This window comes from Gossypium hirsutum, chromosome A01, assembly GCF_007990345.1.
Source record: "Gossypium hirsutum isolate 1008001.06 chromosome A01, Gossypium_hirsutum_v2.1, whole genome shotgun sequence".
NCBI classification, from domain to species: Eukaryota; Viridiplantae; Streptophyta; class Magnoliopsida; order Malvales; family Malvaceae; genus Gossypium; species Gossypium hirsutum.
In genome coordinates this window covers 113,004,887-113,011,785 of record NC_053424.1, presented here as the reverse complement: position 1 = coordinate 113,011,785, position 6,899 = coordinate 113,004,887, and the positions used below count along the sequence as shown (strand labels likewise).

The window sequence follows — 6,899 nt, the reverse complement described above, 5'->3', positions numbered from 1 at the left end:
GGTTACGAATATGGTCTTTTTCATATCTTTAGGATGCATCTTAATCTGGTTGTATCTGGAGAAGCCATCCATGAAGGAGAACAGTGAATAACCTGTCGTGTTTTCCATTAGGGTCTCAATGTGAGGCAATGGGAAATTGCCCTTTAGGCTGGCTTTGTTTAAATCCCTGTAATTTACACATATGTGCACTTTCCAATCTTTCTTAGGGACAGGGACTATATTAGCTACCCACTCCGAGTATTTAACCACTTGTAGGAAACCAGCGTCAAATTGTTTCTTGACCTTTTTTTATTTTCAACAGGACGTCGGTCCTCATCCTTCAGAGTTTCTGTTGAACTGGCTTGCATTCTTCCCTTTTGGGGAGTCGGTGTACCACGATATTAGTACTTAGCCTAGGCATGTCTTGATACACCATGCGAAGACATATTTGAATTCTTTGAGTAACTCAATGAGATCTCGCTTTGTCTCTGCGGTGATGAAAGCTCCTATCTTCATCTTTTTTTTCCTGTTTATCTCCCAAGCTCCCAATTTCTACTGACTCCTTATGAGGTAGAATTTGTTTCTCCTCTTGTTCTACCATCCTTAACAAATTAGGAGATAGATTACAATCTCGATCACCTTTAACGTCTTGAGGTTCCTCTAAACACATATCTTGCTCAAAAGGAGATTTTGAGTCAGTAGCAGCATCGCTCATATCGTTGATATCTAGAGACCTATTATAGGAACGAAGGAAGACCCAAAGAACAAATGAACCTAAGAATAATTATCTGAGTATGAATGAAATGAAAAAATAGAAGAATATTTGCCAAGTTGGACACAAAGATGAATTTTATTAAAATAAAAAAATAGACATATGTTTTTTTCACAAAAGGATTCTTATTGCTCCCAGGCCTAGAGTAATAAGCATTTTTGAACATTACTTTGAAATGGTCCTAAAAACTATAGGGATCTCCTCTATAGTCTAGTTGTTCAGAAAACTCCCGGGGATGTAGGAACAAATTCTTGATAGGTTCTTTAGTTCCTTTTCTAAACCCTCGATATTTTCAAGAATTTCGATTCTTAGTTATCCGTCAGGCTATGTACTAGAGTTCTGAACTCGACGCACTTTTGGATTTCAAGAAACTTATTACATGCAATGAAATGTAATGTTGATAAATGGAAAGATACATGCAAAAAGGCATTGATTCTAGTTCAATTCCATTAGAACAACTTTACTAGAAAACAAAATTCTTTTCATAAAACGAATACATATATAGCCTCGACTTCACACTGAAAACCTTAACTTTCCCAAGAAACAAAGCTAATTCTCGACCCCAATCCGATTCCGATTCATATTTCAGGCTTTGAACGGTTTGGGTCTGCAAGTGGTCAACCACTTATCGTACTCGGACCAAAGCTTTGCTCATAACATGATCCATATTTCTGACCTGCCCCTTTCACATGTTGTCACCTTTCTCTTATTACCTTTTCTAAGACCATATTCTCGCGGACATGTTGTCTTCCACTTTATCAAGAAACCTCTTTTTCCATGACAAGCTCTCTATTTAGCAACTGAACATGAATCAACATCCTTTTCTATGATGAAAATATAATGCAATCGTTGTCAAAACAAAACGAAACCAGTTAGTACATTTCATACAAAGCTAGAATTTAAAGCAACCAAGAAATAATTTATGAATTTTTACAAGCAAAAGGGAAAAAAAACTAAGGTTTAAGTTTAGCTCTGAAACTGATTTGATCATAACCATTTTGCATAATTTATTTTTGAATTATAGTTTGTTGTATGTGGTTGAGAATTCTACTAGAATGATTTTCGAGAATGAGTAAATGATTGACAGTCCATTTAGAAGTAGAATAGATAAACAAGTGATCAATCAAATTTCAAAGTAGTTATCTATTATTTAAGTAATTTTTTTTCAATATCAAAAGTAAATTATGTTACACTATGGCTTTGAAAAATGTAAAAATTATCAATTAGATTTCAATATTAAATACTTAACTCAAATCTTTATTAAGAATAAGGTTTATTATAAAAATAAATATATGAATATTACATTTTATTTAATATGGGTAAATTTTTAAATTATTATTACATTCCTAAGAAAGTTGTTAGTGAATCAAACCTGATAATGTAATTGTTTTTGGATTTTAATCAATACATTTTAATGTATATTAAATATTGTAAAGTAACTTTTCTGGCAATCACATTTCAGGGAATCACATCCCATTGTAATCATAATACAGGAAAGCAAGAAACACTACCTTAATGTCAAGATATCCCTAAAATATATTGTAGAAATAACTTTTAGAAATGTATATTAGGAGTTTTTTTTCCATATTGTGAAATGAAAGTCTTCCCAAAATGTTATATAACAACACAGAAGGAAGGAAATTGTGCTCTGTAAGGGGGTGCCCGAGCCAAAGTTGTGAACGTGAACCTTATTGGGTTCTTTTCACAACCTAGTCTACATCCACGTCTAACCTAAGCAAAAAAGAAACCCGTATGACCCTAAATGGTACCATTAATATCATAAACAATTCTTAAGATTTCATATGGGCAACCAATTTTCTTCCTGATGGACTTGATGAGCTTTTCACAATACTCTACCATCACTTATTGTTATCCTTTTGCAACAACTAACTTTGGACCAAGTCTCTAAACCTGAACTTCAATTGCTAGTGCCAATGATGCAAACACTACTGTCATGGGTTGCGTATAGGAGCCTGCAACCATGGCACATTTAAATGATCCATCTTGTTCGGGAAAGGTCACATGGTCCAACAAGACTGGTCCGTTGCATGGAAAGATTAAAGTCTTATCTACAAAGTATGACAAATATGAAACATAATATTCGAAGATATGCAATCTTATAGAATTCGTAATATTAGAAGATTTGATTTTGTAGATAGCTTTTAATCTTGATCGTTGATGTATTTTAATCTGCATTGTTGAATTTATGGAAGATTAACTATAAACAGATGTCTCTCCCCCTCATTGTAAATCACTTCATTGAGTGATAGAATTCTTAATAGAATTCACTCAAACAACTCTCTTATGCTTTTGTTTTTCTGTGGCTTTTCTCTTCCTTTGAGTTCTTTATCTTTTGAGTTGTTTCCACTTTACGTTGGTGTCTTAGAGAGTTCTAAGAGAATTCTCAATTTTCGGAGTTAGGCTAACTTAGTGTATTTGAAGCGAAAAAAATGCTTAAGGCTGCACGGATTGCGAGATTAAAGATCTAGCTCCATGACATTACTGCGCTGATTCTATTAATGATATCGCTACCACTTCTTTGTCTCTCCCTTTGAATGAGGCTTCTTAGTTAACTTTAATACTTTTTTAAAGGAAATTTATAACCTTCAACGGAATTGAGCTTTCCCTTTAAGACCAAGAATGAGCATTGTTCTATCTTTAAAGTTGATAATGGAAAGCAAAATCTCAAGTGAAAATATGATCCTCCCTTTTACCTTCAAACACAAAGGTATTGCACATTTTCTAAATATCTAGCACACCGTGGCAATAAGCTCTATCTCTTTGCAATGGAGTAAATTCAGGAACTTGGTCCTAATGAGAAACCACCATTGATAAACCATAATTTAGACATATTTTTACCCCAATGCTTGGCATAATTATGGATGATTTATTATAAGATTTAGTGAATTTGATGCTCCTAATCCTTTAATTTCATGTTTTAAACTCAGGAAAGCCTAAAAAAGCAAAAAGAGTGAGAAACGGGCCAAAATGGACAAATTGGGCCTAAATTATGTTTCACATGGCCTAGGCACTTTCACACGAGTGATTCACATGCTCGTGTGTGACACACGGGTAGACCACATGCCCGTGTGTAACATACGGGAAGACTACACGCCCGTGTGTAACATACGGGTAGACCACATGCCCGTGTGTGATAGTCATGTCTATATTAATCCAAGTCAGAATTGCACACGGCCTAAGCACCACGCCCGTGTCCCTGTCGAGCCTAAGTGTTGTTCTACTCAGAAAAGGCTACTTTTGGGCTATTTTGGGCATTTTGAAGTCTATATAATCACCCTAGAAGAGGATTAGGGGGATACGGAGAGTTGAAGGCAGAAAATACTCAAGGATAGCCATCAGAATCATCTCAGAGGCAGGATCTACATCAAGACTGAAGAATTCCATCCAATTTCCTAGAAGTTCTTTGGGTTTCTTTATGTTTTGTTGTTTCCTAAACTTTGAGATGTTTTCCATTATTATTATGAACTAAACTCCCTAAATACCTAAGGGAGATAAAACCTAGGACGGATATTATTATTATTTGAGTTATATGATAAATACTTGTTCTTATTTTTAATTGTGAATTTAACCCTTGCTTTAATATTCCAGGATATTAATTCAGTTTTTTGATGTGCTTATTCAGTGGAGCAAAAGTCTCTGTTTAAGAGTAGATCATTCATCATTAAGCGGAGTTGCATGCAATCCTAGAGATAGGACGACATAAATCTGCCGAATTAGAGTCAAATCTAATAAGGGAATCCATAGATCGAGTTAACGCGACAATAGGGGTTTTAATCAGAAAGAGATTTTGATTAATCAACCTAGAGTCAGTTGTTTTTAGTCTCGAAAGGGATATTAACATAAATGAGGGATTTCTATGGATTAAGTCAAGTGAATAAATCGTCTAATTCAAAAGTAATAAGTGAAGTCTAGATGGATTCTTCCTTGGGTATTGTCTTCTCCATTGGTTTTCTAAAAAGTATTTTTCAACCTTAATCCCTATCGTAATCTTAGTTAATTAGATAATTAGTTTTAGATAAAGCATTCTCTTATTTTTTTAGGCTAGATAATAAAAAGATAGTAATGACTAGTACTTTCAGTCCTCGTGGATACGATATTTTCGGTCTCACCATAACTATACTATTGTTCAATAGGTGCCCTTGCCTGAAGTCAAATTTTTAGTTAGTTTCATGACCATCAAGTTTTTGGCGCTGTTGCCGAGGACTAAAATATTAGGAACGCTTAATTTTTATTACTTTAGCCATTTTTCATTATTGCAATTTAATTTTGTTTTGAATTTTTTTCTTAATTACTAAATTTTCTTTTACTTCTAGCATGTTTTTATAGTTTATGACTAGAAAAAACCCGTCAGGACCTCTAGTTTTCGACAGTGAGATCGAAAGCACAGCTTGCAGAAACCGAAGAGAAATAAGGCAAAGCCTACAATACATAGAGGAGGGGAAAGAAGACAATATTCACACCACAACCGAGGAGATGGCTGAAAATCAAAATAATCCGCTACCTCCTATGGTCCAGTAAATTAGAATCCTGCTCCTCGTACTATGTATGATTATGCTAAATCTACTTTAACAGGAACTTGATAGATTATAGTTAGACCTATTTTCGCTGCAAATATTTTTTAACTGAAACCTAACACGATTCAAATGATACTACAATTTGTTTAGTTTGATGGTTTGCAGAACGAGGATCCAAACACTCATTTAGCAAATTTTTTGGAATTCTGCGACACCTTTAAGATCAATGGCATTTCTGACGATGCCATTCGCCCTCGGTTGTTTCCCTTTTCATTGAGAAATAAGGCTAAACAGTGGTTGAATTCGTTACCGCGAGGGTCAATCACCACTTGGAAACAAATGACCGAAAAATTTTTACTTAAATATTTTCCGCCAGATAAAACGACTAAACTGAGGAATGATATATCTTCTTTTGTGTAGATGGATTTAGAAACTCTTTATGATGCATGGGAGAGATACAAGGACTTATTGAGAAGGTGCCCTCACCATGGGTTACCTCTATGGCTCTAGGTTCAGACTTTCTACAACGGTGTGAACACCTCAACAAGGCAACTGATCAATGCAGCCGTCAGTGGAACTTTAAACAAGAAAACACCTGAAGAGGCTTACGAATTTATTGAAGAGATGTCACTGAATAACTATCAGTGGCAAGTCATGAGAACAAAGCCGACAAAAGCAGCTGGTGTTTTCAACCTTGATGCAATCACTATGCTATTTAACCAGGTAGAAATTTAAAATAAAAAGATTGATGGTTTGTATGGTTCTACTTAGGTACATTCAGTGATGAGGTGTGATTCGAATGGAGGAGGAGTGCACAACACATATTATCCACCCTTCAACCCTAGCAATGAGGAGGAACAAGTCCACTATATGAGTAATAATTTTAGACCTCAAAATAATCTGTATAGTACCAATTATAATGCAGGTTGGAGGAACCATACCAATTTCTGGTGGGGTGGTCAAGGAAATCAAAGGCCACAAAATCCTCCAAGTTTTCAACAACTACCTTACCAATAAGAGAAGAAACCGAACCTTGAAGAGATGCTTACAAAATTCATATCGGTGTCAGAAACTCATTTTTAGAATACCGAAACAGCGCTTAAGAATCAGCAAACATCAATTCAAGGGCTCGAAACTCAAATAGGACAGCTTGCTAAGTTGATTTCTGAACGACCACAAGGTAACTTGCCAAGTAACACTGAAACTAACTCAATGGAGCAACTTCATGCCATTACTGTGTACAATAATGAAGGGTTAGTTGAAGCTGAACCGAAACTGAGGCAAGACAATATGGAAGATAAAGGTAAGGTTGATGTAAGCAATGGTACACAGAAGCCGGTAAGTAAAAAGTATAAACATCGTGTGCCATACCCCAATGCGAAAAGAAAAGACCACATAGACGAACAATTTCGTAAATTCCTTAAATTATTAAAAAAATTACATATTAACTTATCGTTTATTAAAGCTCTTTCGCAGATGCCAAACACAGTGAAATTTTTAAAGGAACTCTTGGCTAATAAACGAAAGTTAGATGATGCGTCGCATATGGAATTAAACGCTGTTTGCTCAACCATTCTACAGAATAAACTACCCAACAAGTTGAAAGATCTAGG

At 35.1% G+C, this 6,899-nt stretch overlaps 1 non-coding gene across 1 annotated transcript; it reads right to left on the bottom strand.

Moving 5' to 3' along the window:
• Positions 1 to 5,673: 5,673 nt before the first annotated feature.
• LOC121207660 (small nucleolar RNA R71) lies at positions 5,674 to 5,780 on the bottom strand. Its single transcript, XR_005902781.1, has one exon. It is a non-coding gene; the product is annotated as a small nucleolar RNA R71 (small nucleolar RNA).
• Positions 5,781 to 6,899: the final 1,119 nt, after the last annotated feature.